The sequence below is a fragment of the Lonchura striata genome, chromosome 4, assembly GCF_050655825.1.
Source record: "Lonchura striata isolate lonStrDom1 chromosome 4, ASM5065582v1, whole genome shotgun sequence".
NCBI classification, from domain to species: domain Eukaryota; kingdom Metazoa; phylum Chordata; class Aves; order Passeriformes; family Estrildidae; genus Lonchura; species Lonchura striata.
Genome location: NC_140706.1, coordinates 27,347,873 through 27,362,879, shown reverse-complemented (window position 1 = coordinate 27,362,879; position 15,007 = coordinate 27,347,873).

The window sequence follows — 15,007 nt, the reverse complement described above, 5'->3', positions numbered from 1 at the left end:
CTTTGCAAACAGTGATGGCTCAGGAGCTGTCTGTGACAGCCTGCAGGTCACAGCTGCAATGTGCTTCTGTAGGTCCTGACCTGAGGCACACTGTCTTCTTGTACTGCACATTCTGCTCAGCTGGACATGGTCCACTCTTGCATTGAGTCTCTCTGAAACACAGCAGATGTACCTCTTTCTCTTCAGCCTCATCTCTCTTTTGACACAAAAAGGTGAAACGTCCCAGACTTGTCTCTGCAGTCCTTTTACACCTTTTACAGCTTCCACAAGACAGGTAAGACAAGCGCCAGCCTAAGACAATGGTCTAGCCTATAAAGCAAATCCTTCCTTGTCTGAGCAGCAAAAATTTGAAATAGCTTTGCTCACCAATTTTGGTGGCCAGTGCAGTTGCTATTTTCATGAAATCATGGTCTAAAGACTCCTGGCTGGGTGTATGGCATGGCTCTGCAACAGTGTGAGTGGATCCTTGGCTTCCATGGTGCTCAAGATACATTTTTGGTAGAGTTTGGGCTTTGAGGATGTTTGTAAAGTGAAGGAAAAGGAATGTGGATGTTACAGTGCCCATGAGACAGTGAAGGCCAGAGTGCCTACAGGTGTGCTGCTGGGGAATAGGTCTGGTGTACGACAGCAGGACAGTCCCACATACCCAAAGACATGCAGTGCATCTTGCCATGTTCCCATTTAGGGTGACAGGTACTCAACTTTTTGGCACTTCCATAATCTTCCAAATTTATCTAACCCAGCACCTTGGAGGTACGGCTCTCATGGAGGTCAGTGAACTATCAAATATTTAATATCAAATAACTCTTTCATGAGCTAAGCTTTAAGGAATGAAGATGAGGAATCTTCTAGGTGTGGGTACGAGTGTATGAGGCACTATTTCTACATGGCAAGCTGTGTTGCTAGCTGTGGTGTGTTGATTGCAGTGTTACTAGCAGCAAAGCCAGGCAAAGAGGTTTTAGTAGTCATGGCCCAACACTTGTTCTGCACTCTACCAGGACACAAAGGTGGGAAGGAAGAGAATCAGTGTTTGAGAAAACTGCAGCTGTGACAGGTAGAACAGGTCTCTTAATATCTTAACAATCACCTTCAGCACAGATGCCACGTGGGATTTCCTATGGGGCAAATAAGAGCCCCAGCATGAATGCTGTGCCCCTGGACTAACCCATGGCAGGTATCATGTGCAGAAGCATAAAGGAAGGTGTTGTGGGGCACAATGTTTTTGTCAACACTTACTCAGAAATTACTTTAACCTACTATGAAAGGGTCACAGAGTCCACCTGTCAGCAACACTTCCCCAAGCTCCATAGTGTCCCTGCAAGTTATTGCCACTGCTGTAATCATGGTAAAACCTACAGGTTGTAGGTGTCAGATTTAATAATGAAAGAATTGCAATGATTTGTGTTTGTACTTGAATCCTTCCTTTGCTTGTGGGTGCTGTCCCTTTTCCTGCTATAATGCAGAGCAGATTTAAGTTACACAGGAAGATTCTAGACACCAGATGGATCATTTGGAAAAGCTGGTGGTCTGCAGAGGGCTGTGGAGTTGTGTCCCTGAGGCTTTCTTGATCACACAGTCAATGTTTCCTGGATGCCCAAGGCACCCTCCACACCAGCTGGCTCCAGCCATGGCTGTTGCTGCAGGAAAGTGGGATCCAACCTCCAGTGTGGTCAGCTTGTTGGCTATTTCCTCAGAGTTCAGATAATTGGAGGAAGAAGGGAAGGAATACAGCTGTGTGGCTGGGAAATCGTTTGAAGGGAAGAGGAATCAGTAGTTGCTTGTCTTAAATATACTGTCTGCATTTATAATTTCAAGTTAAATTGAGATGAAGATGTAAGTTCTACGCTGCTACTGCTCATAATGTGTAAATAGTTCGCACAGCAGTAAGAGACAGCCTTTCTTTCTGGGATTTTTTCCCCCAGTGCTGTACAATTGTGGCCAATTGTGTGACACCATGTGCTGTGACTCTCCGCTTTTTAGGCGAGTAACTCCCTCCAGGTGGCACCAGCACTCTTCGGTTTCCGAAACCCGCCCGTCCTACGCTGGGCTCCGGCTCCTGCTGCCCGCGAGTGCCCCGAGCGTTCCTCCAGCATCCTCCGGCATCCTCCCAACAGCAACGCTGCGGGGCTCCCACCTCGCATTCCATCTTGAGGGGTGGAGTTCAACTTACCTAACTTTATCCATCTGAAAATTAGGTAAATAGATGAAACTATTTGTGTGGGTTCCTGATATAACTGATGGAGACAGATATCTCCAGAGTGACAGTTTTTTTCTTCCTGAGCATGGATGTCTCAGCTATTGAGCTGTATTGTCCTGTCTGCTGAAAAGCCACTTGAGGGAAAGAGAAAGTTAGAGGATCCAGATAAAAGTGGGTATAAATTATTTATGCTCCTGGATCTAGAGTTGGTTTGATGAGTGTCATGCAAAGAGGTTTTCACTTAGTTAAAAAAAAAACTTTTTCACAAAAGCCAGGTCAGGCAGGAGAGTTATCTGTAAATGTAACTGCTTTTTGTTGCCTGCCTGCCTCAGACAGTTTATAGGCTTCTGTGAGACATCACTTATAATAAAACTTACTAGGTTTTAGTATATGGAGAATGGAGAAAGTGCCTGGAAAGATGGTGTGCAAAACCAGAGAAGGAGGATCAAGGCTTGGCTGAACTATATAGGAAAAGATGGAGAAGTCAGACAAGAGCTCAAATTTCTGTGTCACAGAGCTGGACTTGTGTGGGCCACCATGGACCAGAATGTCTGATAGAGCTTAATGAAATGCTTGTAGGGTGTGGGACAGGAAAGCTCTGCTTGGAGATTTTCAACTCAGGCAATCATATTATTCAAAGGAATTTGTCTGCGTGAGGGGCAAAAATCAGCATCATTTACTGGCCAGCCCACAGCAGATTTCACTGCAACTCCAGACTCAACTAGACTTAGCCACCTATATTATATAGTGGTTTGGGGTTTTGTTCCATTTATAAGGAAGAGTAGGGAAATTATTCAGTTACTCAGATACTTTTTGCTGGTTGCTTTGTTCAGAATTTTCTTTCCAACAAATATTTTTGTTTGCCAATGAAGCCCAAAAGCTTTGTGAGCTAAACAGCTACAGTTAGGTTTATTGGTAATCTCTGAGACAGGATTCAATGTGAATTTAGCCGAAATAAAATCCTGAAAGTAGAATTAGAGGTCACAGTCTTTCAGACTTTTATCAAAATGCTTAAAGTCAGTACAGTTGAGGATTTTAAAATCTAGACACTTGTTTATAGGATGTAATGAGCTGTATTTAATTGGTTGGTATTAATTGATCTAGAAACCTTAGCTGTCAAAATATTCTTTGATTCAACTAATTAACACAATGGGATAAAGTCATACATTTCTGTAATTTGTGGGCAAGTAAACCAAGAAATCCATCAGATTGCTGCATTTTGAAGTTTAAAGTGCTAGCCTGTGTCTACTGGTTTTGATCACTGGCAGAATATACTGAGATGCTGTGGCCAAGCAAACATAAATCACAGAGCACAAAAACCCAACACTTAGAGATGTGAGAAACTTACACTGAAATGCACTTCCCCCCATTCAAGGGATGACTATGTGCCCTTGGCTTTCAAATTATAAAATGTGAGTGTTTCCACTAGCTGGTAGAAAGCAGAAGTTCTCATCTCTGATAAGATGAGAGCTCCTGTTCAGGATTGGTGCCGTGCTGCTGGGATAAACACTGTTATATTTGTATAGATCTTCATTCATAATTCATGCACAGGAATCCATAGACTTCAAGGTGTGACTTCTTCATGTCTTAGAGCCAGTTACTAAGATACATGATTTATTCACCATTCAGCTATAGTATTTGTTGAGTTTTCACCAAACACAGTTAGCCAGTATCTTGCCAACATAGTCAACTTGGAATCTGAGACAGTTTGGAGTTTCACCCTGGGAATTAAAGCAGCTTTATTCAGCTCATATGATATGGTATTGATCTGAGATTGGTAATGTGCTGTGAAGGCTAAGTCTGGGCAAGTTGTTGTTTGCTATAGGAACTGGCATCTGGATTTTTGAGAAACTATCATTATCTAAGGAAGTTTGTAAGGGAGAAAAAGCTCATAATTATTACTTGAATTATTTTGATTTTAAATATAGCTTAATGAAAAGTAAATACACCTTTACTTAAGATTATAAGTAAGTTATGGTTTAAATGAGAGCAGGGAAGGTAACTTAAAATTCTCAGGAACGAGTACTTAATAATTATTTTGTCAAAGGGCACTGGTCCATGCTACAACCACAGGGCTTGGCAGGGGCAGAATTCAGGTCCTAAGAGTAGCAAAGAATTATCTAACTGTACAAAAATCCTCAAAAGACTCATCTCTGTCTTCTGTATATTTTTTATTTATTTAGAAATCTGCCAGAACATATTTGCTTGCAGAATAATCAGGATTTTCCTGGAATAGACAGATTGCATTCAGGCATGGGTTCAAAAATAAAAGTTTCTTCCTGAGATTCTTTTTGAAACTTTCAGACTCAAATACAAGGTATGAGCATTGAGGCACTAACTGCCTGCCAAAGGAGAAAGACCAAGGCTGATAAAAGTAATGGAGGGCAGTTAGCTGTCTCAGGGATATCAGCTGAAGAAGAAAAGCTCTAAATAGACTTGGCAGGCAATAAGAAAGGTAATAACATTTGTAGCTCACAATTGGGAAGAATCAAAATTCCCTCAAGGAAACAGACCATTTCTATGCTGCTTTATACACTCCATGAAAATGGATGACATTGGTGGGCTTTTCCTACACCCTCTGGGACTATGAATGGAAAGTATTTTAATGCTGGTACCTGTTTAATAAGAATAATCTCAGAAACAGAAGGAATTATAGGACATTTGTGGTGGACTAAGAGAATGATATTACTGAGTAGCAGAAGCACCTTCTCAACTGGGCATTATCTGGAGTGGATACCTCTTCCTTTGTATGGGAGCTATAGAAAGTAAGGCAAACATTAGATTTGAAAATGCCAGGCTGCTGCCCTGCTCCAGAATGCAGATGTGTAATTTTTCCCTATGTTGTCAGTGCTCTGTCATAGCATGAAGTCATAGGCTAAATTCATGCATCTGCTCATAGTTACTGGTGATCCTGCCTTGGGAAAGATGCAGAGACTCAATGAACCCTTATTGTCTGTGACCTGTGACAAGAAAGAAATTCAGGTTTTCAGCTACTAAGTACAGTGAACAGCTGTAAAAACAGCTGTAGAAAATAATTTGTGTTGCTAAAGGTAAACATGTCATGAGGGAAATGAAAGCTGCTGATGAATATTCATTTTTTTTTCATTTATCCTTATTGTATAAATATAACTTGGGAAAATTAACTCTTCCTGATTAACTAATTTAGTGTAATATTGAAAAGAATTTAACATCTTCACTTTCTTATTAATGCTGCATTGCTACAAAGGGCAAAAAAGATGCAAGGTGTATGCTAATAGTATATGATTTGTACTTCAAACTGCTAAGTTACCTTAGCAGGACTTGATCCTAACTACAACTGAGCTCAGCCTTTCAGTCTGATGTCATAAATGAGGCAAAACCAGCATAGTGCTGGCTTTGCAGTATTTTCAATTGAAGGTGCAATAGAATGGGATTTTATTCAAAGGAAATGAATTTTATCTGTAGCTTTTGTTACAAGTCCCAGTCTAGTTCTGAATGAAATCTGGAGTGAGAAGGGAATCAGTTTCACTTTAGCTCCCATGTCTTTTATTCTGTCAAACCCTTTGCTGTGTACTTCTTCAATTGCTGGCATGTGCTTAAGTTTTGTACTCCTTTTTGCCAGCTGTTTGATTTGTCTTGCTTTTTTAATTCATTTTTTTCAGTAACAGATTTTTAGGGGATTTTTCCCTTGGTGTGCTTACTGACTGAAAATCTCTAGTAAATATTCATCAAGAAAGTGTTACGTTAATAATTTTCTCAATAAATATTTATTAGAGACTTAACACTACAAATGCCAGTACACTTGTGATAAATACTGGCTTCAGCTGAGAGAGAAACAGTGCCTGAAGGGCACTGCATGCTGCAGGCATGTTCAGATGCAGCCAATCAGTGACAAATATCTGGTGATTTTTAGGTAGAAGAGCTGAGATTTCCTTACCTACCAAGTCTGTCATACACATAATGGCATAGGATTAGCTTCTGAGCTGGGGGCACAGAATTAAGAGGCAAATAATTTAAAATGGCAGCAGAAAACTAGAGGAGCTGGGGGCTGGCATTGGTTTTAAAGCACTTTGGAAAATACACTGTATCTTCTCCCAGTGCAAACAATCTTCTGGATTTGATAGATACGTGAGAAGCCAGAGGGACTTCTTATGATCCAGCTAGACAAGCATGTTGGTGTCCATTTCATTGGCATCTCCGTGTATGGCTGGAAAAATAATTTTCAAAAGAGCCCTGGAAGTGTTAAAGTAAATGAAAGGTCATCCACAAGTTAATTACTTGTAGTGCCTTACCTGTGTATTTGCACTGACACATGCTGCTCTGCTGCTCTCTGAACTAAGAGCTAGAAAAATAAACAGTTATGAGTGGGTAGATGTGATTGAGGCAGGGGCGTCTCTGATGATAAATAATCCCAGCCCCTGCGTTCAGATACTGCGAGCAGCTTTGGCTAGCGGCACGACTTGCTTGCCAGACCCATTGTGTGATTCATCTCGGTTCAGCAGCCCAGACAGCAGTTAATAAACATTCTTATTGTCCGGACTCAAAACAAGCCGAGGTCACATGGGGCTGGCACTGTTACCTAGGAGGAGATGCAGGCTGTGCTCTCCAGACTGCTGTTTTCTTGGCTGTTTTAATGAAATCTTATCCTGACAGGTTTCAAACCCCTTGGACTGAAGCAATGAGATGACTGTCAGAGCAATAGGGATGTACTATTTGCATGTGCTTCTGGTCTTTGTGCCAGGAACTCAGAGCAATGTGCCAAGAGCTCAGAGCAATGTGCTGCTTTACCGTAGCTCTGCTGAGCTTTACATACAGAATACTATTCCTGATGAAATCACTTCTGAAGCAGTTAGAGAAGGACGAGAGAGAGAGAGATGAAAACCACAGTGATTTGTACCACTATGTAAACAATTTAGGTTTTCCTTTCCAACTGTGCAGCCCATGGGTGTGAGGAGAAATATAGCCAGATCATGAAACCTTCTAGGCTAACTTGTCTGAGCCAGTGCACAGGTTAGACAGGGCACAGGACAATAAGTGATAAACACCTCTCCTTAACTGCCACTCATTTACACCATGTCAGAGGGGTAGTAGTGGCCCTGTCTCCACTGTCATTAGCAGCGATGTAAGGACATAAGTCCTGGGCATCCTGCATGGTGGGTCTGGGCTTGATGGACTAGCCTGAGAAGGTGTGCAAATGTTGCTGGCCAAGAGGACAGACTGTGGCCTGTCAGAGCTCTAACTGGGCAAGAGAGTTCTTTGCTCAGTTCCTTGTTCCCTGATTCCTTTAAATTCAGTCATCTTGCAGCTGACTTAGGTCTTCTTTCAGGAGTCCCTCCCTATTCAGCAAGGGATTAAACACAAGCTTCAGTGGCTTTGCTGAACAGGGATAGAGTTAAGCTCAGGATCTTCCTGATATTTATTCACAATAGTCAGAGGTCTGACTGTCATGAGCAGTGTATGTAAGAACTGTGAATGCCCATTGAATGGCCAGCCTGCTCCTGTCACTCCTGGATTTTGTTGTGACCACCAGCGCAACAGTCATGCAGAGCCCCTCTGCTTGCCCTCAGCCCCTGCCTGACCAGGTGTCTGGAGATGGCAGCATTTACTTTCTCCTTTTACCTCTGTAAAAATCAGTTTTAGCAGTATCTTGTCTGCCTTCCAGTTCTTAGTGATCAGAAGGTTTGATGGAAACTTTTGGACTCAGCACTTACTGTCAAGGTTGCCTGTGGTTGAATTAAATTCCTGACCTGCTCATAAGCTCCCCAGAAATTTATTCTGGCTGAGGAAATGCAGTTTTTAATTTCACCCCAATACAGACAGTTTTAGCCTACTAAATTCTCTAGTTCACCTCCAAATTGAATCAACATCTTTTGTTTAGCTTGAGGATTTAAGGAAAAGCATAGATAATTCCCAGTGACCCATGCTGAAGTGATGTAGTGGAGAGGCAATTTCAGTGTTTGTCACACCTAAAAATGCAATGACAGTGGATGATTTTCTCTGCTCAGTTCCTTACTTTTGCATGCAGCATTTGTTTCCACTTAGATCTAAAGAGGCTTGGAAAGTGATCTGATGAATTAGAAGACACTACTTAGGAGGAAATGAAAATAAATCTTTGCAGCTCTCTGTTGCTTCTTCAAGCCTTTCTGTGACTAGAACTAGGCTGTTATTGTACAGGATTTTTGAGATGCCAGGGAAGGAAAAACAAAGGGATTTCTGTGCGGCATGAAGATTTCCACCCTGGGTGTTTGGATTCCTGTTTGTGGGGCTGACGCGGTGCTACCCCGCTGCTGTCCACCAGCAGCCCAGAGCCCTTGCCCGTGGCCAGGGCTGGATCTCACCTTGCCAGAGCCCCAAGCTGGCCTGTACCAAAACTCTGCTGTGCTCCCACAAGAACAAAAGAGAATGATTTCTTCATTTGGTGATGGAAATGAAGAACAGGCATACATCTCAGGAAGTAATAGCACTGCTTCTTACCTCCATTCACGGCTTTGGATATCAAACAAGACTGGTGAGTCCTGCAGCCAGGCTGGCCTGCATGGGACCGCATTGCGCTAGTCTGAACATGCCATGCTACTGCTAAGGTTCTAATGAAGTCTGTTACTATAGCTTTTTAATGTGTGTCCTTCTAGAAATCTCCCTCTCTCTTTCTCTCTCCATGTCTCTTTTTTCTTCTTTATTTTTTTCCTCCCAACTGTACAGGAAATGTTTTGGAAGGGAGAGTCAAGAGACTTAAGTCTGGAATTTTTATGTACACCAGAAACTTAAATGTGTGGTTCAAGCTGATAAACTCGCCACACCTCTTTCTGTTTTCATTATAGACTTATTACAAATATCTGGCTTGGAACCTTGATTTATGGTCTGAACAAAAGGAATATAGGTGGTAGAGACATGAAAAGCTAAATCTCTGGAGGAGATTTACTTTTGGATTGCTTCTTAATGAAACAGAATAACAGAAAATATCAGAACACTAATTTTTTAAATGTTTGTGTTTAAGGAAACTGTTGAACATTAGTGATGCCATGTATAAAATATCACCTCTATTGTTTTATGCCTGAGTTGAAATTGCCTATAGAGTGCAGCCCTGAGTTTCTCATAGCATTTCAGTTTGTATTGCTCTCAACTGCAGGTTTTTGCAGAAAAAGCACCAGCAAGCACAGAGACCTTATAGGGTATTTTTAAACAAGAGCTGGCCAAAATTTCTCAATGGTGCATTTAGGAGCATTTTTTTTTTAATTCACTTCCTGTGGAATGTTTTGTGAAAATGTGTATATTGCCATGATGTTTAACTGAGAAAAGAATAATCAATAATTTCTGTTTATCTTTTATTTTTCCTGTATATGGCACTTAAAATAATTCTAATCAAAATGAGTCTTTGTGACTTTTTTTCAGTTTTGACAACGACAAACTCAAAGTCTCTGTGGACATAAAGGACACCTTCATCCCCAGCAAAGGCATGGGACTTCCATGAAAGTTTGACCTAGAACATCTTTTAGGAAAAAAAAAAAAAAAAAAAGGACATTTACTCTTGACTTAAAATTTTTCAGTGGTAGAGAATTCCCAAATTCTCACAAATTTTGGTAAGTTTTTCCAGTGATTAGTTATCCTTACACCAAAGAGCTTGCACTTTTATTTCTAAAGTGAATATGTGTGGCTTCAACTTTTCACACTATGGACTTATTATAATTTGGTCTCCTACAGATTAAAATATCCAGCTTGTAGGCTCTCAACACATGTGTGTGCACCTATGATCAAATCATCTCTGTTCTGATTTTTTTATTTAAATAAGAACTACCACTGGTATCTGTCCATGAAAGGCATATGTCCTTTATGGTTGTTCTTTATGGCAGGGTTGCTCCTCGACTGCAAGTACCAGAACAAATCCCACTGTTCTGGCAACAATTTAACCCATGACACATAAAGAAGATATCTAATCTTTCTACTCAGTACATATTATATGACCAAGAATTGCACAGAGCATCCTGTTGCAAGAGGATTCAGTACTTTATATATACCTGATACAGATTAATTTGAATGACAGTGTGTTCATGTGGTCCGCCTAATTGTCTGGTTTGAAACCTCAAAGTTTTTGCGTGTCAAAATCACATGGCACTGAAAATGCATGAGGATAATTTTGTGAAGTCAGTAGGTTTCTCTGTGTTCCCATATAACATATGATGTTCTTGGTCCGCTTTGAGGGTTATTTTGCCTAGAATGGAGCTCTTTGCCTTTGGAAAAGGGGATTTTAGAAAGTAGAGACACTGACTCAAGCTACCATTATAAAAAAATGAATGCTCTAAGTCCATATATTTCAGCATCTAATTGCGCAGATAAATTAAGATTTACTTTCTACATTGAAGCTAGAAGATCTGGGATGAGGAACTTGCAGGTTTGGCCTGTCATCATGTCAATGACTGGTAATCTTACCATTACCAATCTTACCATGTCCTCAGAGTAGGTGAGAGTTAATGGTCACTGGGTGTCCCATGTGAAAGGAACTATTGAGTCTTATAACTACAAATAATGCTCACCATGGTACTGCCATCATGGCTGTTCTTCGCAGGCACTTTTCCTAAGGACTAAGTAAGCAATCCAGGGCCAAAATAACTGCAGAGACAGACCTACCCATTCATCCCCATCAGGATGTCTACCAGAAAAGAAATGGGACACCTCATCAGGAACAGGTGGGGAATTTATGCTGCTCCTAGCCAAGTTATCATTCCCTTGTGGCTGAATAAGATATTTGCTGCCAGCTCTTTCAAGAGCACTAAATTAACTTAAAAAAAAAAAAAATCATGTCTGTATCCAAATGTAAACAGGTTATCTCTAGACCCTAACAAATGAGATTGTGGCAAAGAATTATGTAATTCTCAAATTTGACCTCTAGTCAATACAAACCTTCAAGAGTAGCCTCGTCTTTATGGGGATCTACTCCAAGCTTTAAAGCATCCATGGCTCTGGTTTTGTCACGAGCACATAGTAAATGTGTCTAAACATAGCTACTGTGAATGTCTGGAAGTTACCAGTGAAGGCAGAAGCAGCTAATTGAATACAGCACCAGCAGGCATAATGAATGTGCCTTGATTTTAATGTTATGTGGAAGATTTCATATTCAAGTGACTACATTACTATTAATTGCATTGCTTATTCTGAAAATGAAAAAAGTAAAGAATCACTAAAATTACTATGTTAATTTGACTCAAATGAAAGGGATTAAAGGTAGAGGGAAAAATGAAAACAAAACATTACCAAATCCTTTTACTCACTTCATTTGGTAAACAAGATATTTCTGTTCAACTAAAAAGAAATATTGATAATTATAATGTATTGTGCGCTGAGTGAGTATTTTCCATTGCAACAATTATTTTCACTTAGCACGTTAATGTTGACAGAAAAAGACCAAAGGCACCCTTGTGACTTTACCAGCATGTCATAACAAAATGAAGGCTTAACCTGTTTCTGAAGGATTGACTTTCAAGCAGGAAACTGGGCTATTTTGGAAACTTAGCTAATGACACTGTTATTTTTTCTCCTGAGTGATAAGGTTGACGGATACATACCATTTGTATTTTGCTTAATCCTTTTTCTCCCATGCTCAGGACTATCACTTACACCACAGTGTTGATCAATCAATGTATATTAGTATCTAGCTCTACAGACAAATGCTCTTGTTCTGTCGTTTGCAGCTGTAAATTTATTTTGACAGAATTATCTGACACATGGTATCCTTTTTCTCCTTTGGAGAGCTGTAAAGAATAAAATTTTCAGAGGGACCTAGTATAATTAGGTTTCCAAATCTTATGAAATCCTAGGGGTACCAAGTGTTTGTGTGGCCCAGTAGTCCTGGACAATGCAGCCAAAGGCTCATAGGATCTTCCTTTTGCTCCAGAATATTGTCACAATATAATTAGTAGGATAGATGAAGTTTCTATAAAATGTAGAGATGTAAAAGACAATAAATCTACAGATTTATGAGATTTAGAAAGGGTACTAATAACAGTAGCTACTGCAGGTGTTCAAATGTTCCAGTTTTTTTCCCTAAGGTAAACATTTTCAAGCTAGCTCACCAAAATAAACTCTTTCAGTGAGTACACCATAAAGGATATATTTGGATTACAGAGCTCTGCAGTATCAGTGCTTGGCTTCCTTATGGAATTTAAAATACATTTTAACTGATGGTGAAGAATTTCCAGTTTAAGAGAAGAGATCCTCAATAAAAACATGATTTTACCATCACCCAACACTTCTGCAAGGTCACGAGGGCAGATAAACAACTTCCTGCAGCTGTGGCTACATCTGGCACACGACTGAGGCAGAGAGCGTGCTTCACAAAGATAAACATATCAGGTTGTATCTCCATAGTCTCCTACACTTCTGGATAAAGCTTGGGGAACTGAACTTGGCCCTGCAGAGCCAGTGGTAATTAATATCTGAAACTGCTGTGCCACTAATTAAGCAAAACATCGCTGCAGTAAGTTTAACCCCCCTACTCCAATAATGTGTGGTGATTGTGGGTAGCATTAGGCCATTGTGCTGCCCCTGAATCCCCACTGTTTTTTCTCACCTGGAGACTGTAGCTTTAGAGGCAGAGAGCTGAAAGAGAAGAAATGACCTGTGGATCTGTGCATGGTCTCTGGGTGAGTGTTGTGTGAGAGCCAGGTAGCAGATCTGCTCCCAAAATTGTCCGATAAGCAATTCTTGCACTGGGGAATGAGTTCCTCATGGCCTTAGGTTTGGGGATGCTGCTGTGTTCCCATGACACATTTTATTAGGCATTTTTAGAAGATAGTTTCTCTATGGGTTGCTTAAATTCAGTAGACTTGGATGAAGAGGATTTCTAACATATTGTGACTCAGGTGGTTGGGTTTTTCCTCAGAGGCTGTCATGGAACTTTTGGGTGTAGGGTGGGGTAGTTTTTATTTCCTGTATGAGCAAACTGAAATAATTAAATGATTGTCAACTGATCCCAGGTTGAAACTTTTTGGCATATAATACAATGGCACAAGCTAAGTTAGCTTTAACCTGAATAGTAGTAGGTAAAAGGAATTAATGAAATTTTGCATGGTTTTTGTATTTGGATAGTGGAATAATGTTGCACAACTGGATTTCCCTTGTAGCTCTTTGGGCAAATTCTATGTGGGTGTCTTTGCATGTTTCTGGAGGGAAATCCAGTCCTGAAAAGATGCCTTCCTCTCTCCCTGGCCTATCCCAGGAACCCAATTGTCCATAGAGGGCAATCCAGACCCTCCTCTGAGGTAGGGGAGGAATAGACCATGGTCCTCCCTGCTGAGGCTGGGCACCTTATGGAATAGGGAAAGGCATCTGAAAGGGAAGGGCAGGCAGTACCCAGCATTTTTATTATTTTATATATTATATTACATTTTGGTTATTGGTTAAATGGGGTTACACTGATATGGTGGGGTGGTCGCTTAGCCCATGACTGGGAGCTGCAAGCTCTGTACTAGAAGTCCTTGGAGAGCCTGCATCCCAGGTAGTGCCTGGACAAGTCTGTCCATAATGCACCACAGAGGTGGCCCTTGGTGGATGTAACACAGTGGAGGTGCTGGGCAGACACAGAGTTCTTGAGGCAGACTCTTGTCACCTTCTGATTCATGGACCACTCAGCCAGCAGCTGGCAATGGAAGGATCACATACATGTTGTACCAGTCACATCCCTCAAAGAGGAAAAACAGAATTCCTCCTCTGCCCTTAGCATGGTAGCACCAAGGAATAGTGGTTTGGTGGCACAGCTGCCTTCTTACTTATGTGTTGGGAGACACTACTTCATGGCTTGCTTATGTGTTAGGAGATTGCTGGCCTTGTTGGCTGTAGATGGTTCATGATATATTCTGTGACAAAAGTAAAGTTGCTAGGACCTTGGTCCCAAGTATTTTCTATCTGGAACAGTGTAGTTTTTTGTTTGAATTTAATTCAGTTTACCAAATAAAGAAACAAAATGACTGAGTTATAAAACATCTATTTTCTTCAGAAAAGCCCAAGTTCTATAACAAGCCATGCCAGCTAAGTATTTGTCCACAATTCAGCATATCAGAGGGCAAGCTGCAGGAGCTGACAATATACAAACCATTTGACGTTGTGTTTCTACCCTTCTTCCTGGCAGACACCTCTCAGAGATGACAGGGGAGTATCATTTTTACATGACGGTGTTTCTACCAAACTGCTGATAGAGCCCTTCACAAGATCACAGAAGGGTCCGTATCATCTGATTAGCATTTAGAGAAGCTGGTCATCTGGGAGGGAACCGCAGGAGACCACAGACTGCACCCTCAAGGGCTGAGAGAGGAAAGGCTCAATCAGTGGTTGATAAGGCTTAGCAATGATAAATCACAAACAAAACTCCAGGCTTAGGAATTCACAGCACAATCTGTCATGAATTTCCTTCCCTTTCCTCCCTCCCTCCTCAATATCTGATGAGAATTTGACTTTTAAAATTATCTCTGGCAGTACAAGAAACCAAATCAGTGAGAATTGCTGAGATATTCCTGGCTTTGGTTACTTTTCTTAGTGTTCTATTTTATTTTACTTTTTTATATATCTATTTCTTTGGGTGTATGTATGTCTCTAGGTATATTTATGCAATATTGTAATGTTAAAATGCAAAAATCCCACGTGAAAAACACTTGGTAGCAGATTAGAAGCACTTGAAAAGAAGGACATTTGAAATCTGTCTAGGAGTCCCAGTTCCCCACTGAAACAGACTGCAAAACCCTTCAAACATTACATCAGAACTGACTTTAAGCAAAAGGAGCTTTTCTACAGGAGGTACTTCTGCTGGGAAGAGTGCTCTGTGCATCAGGTTTTCCAGCATTTCTG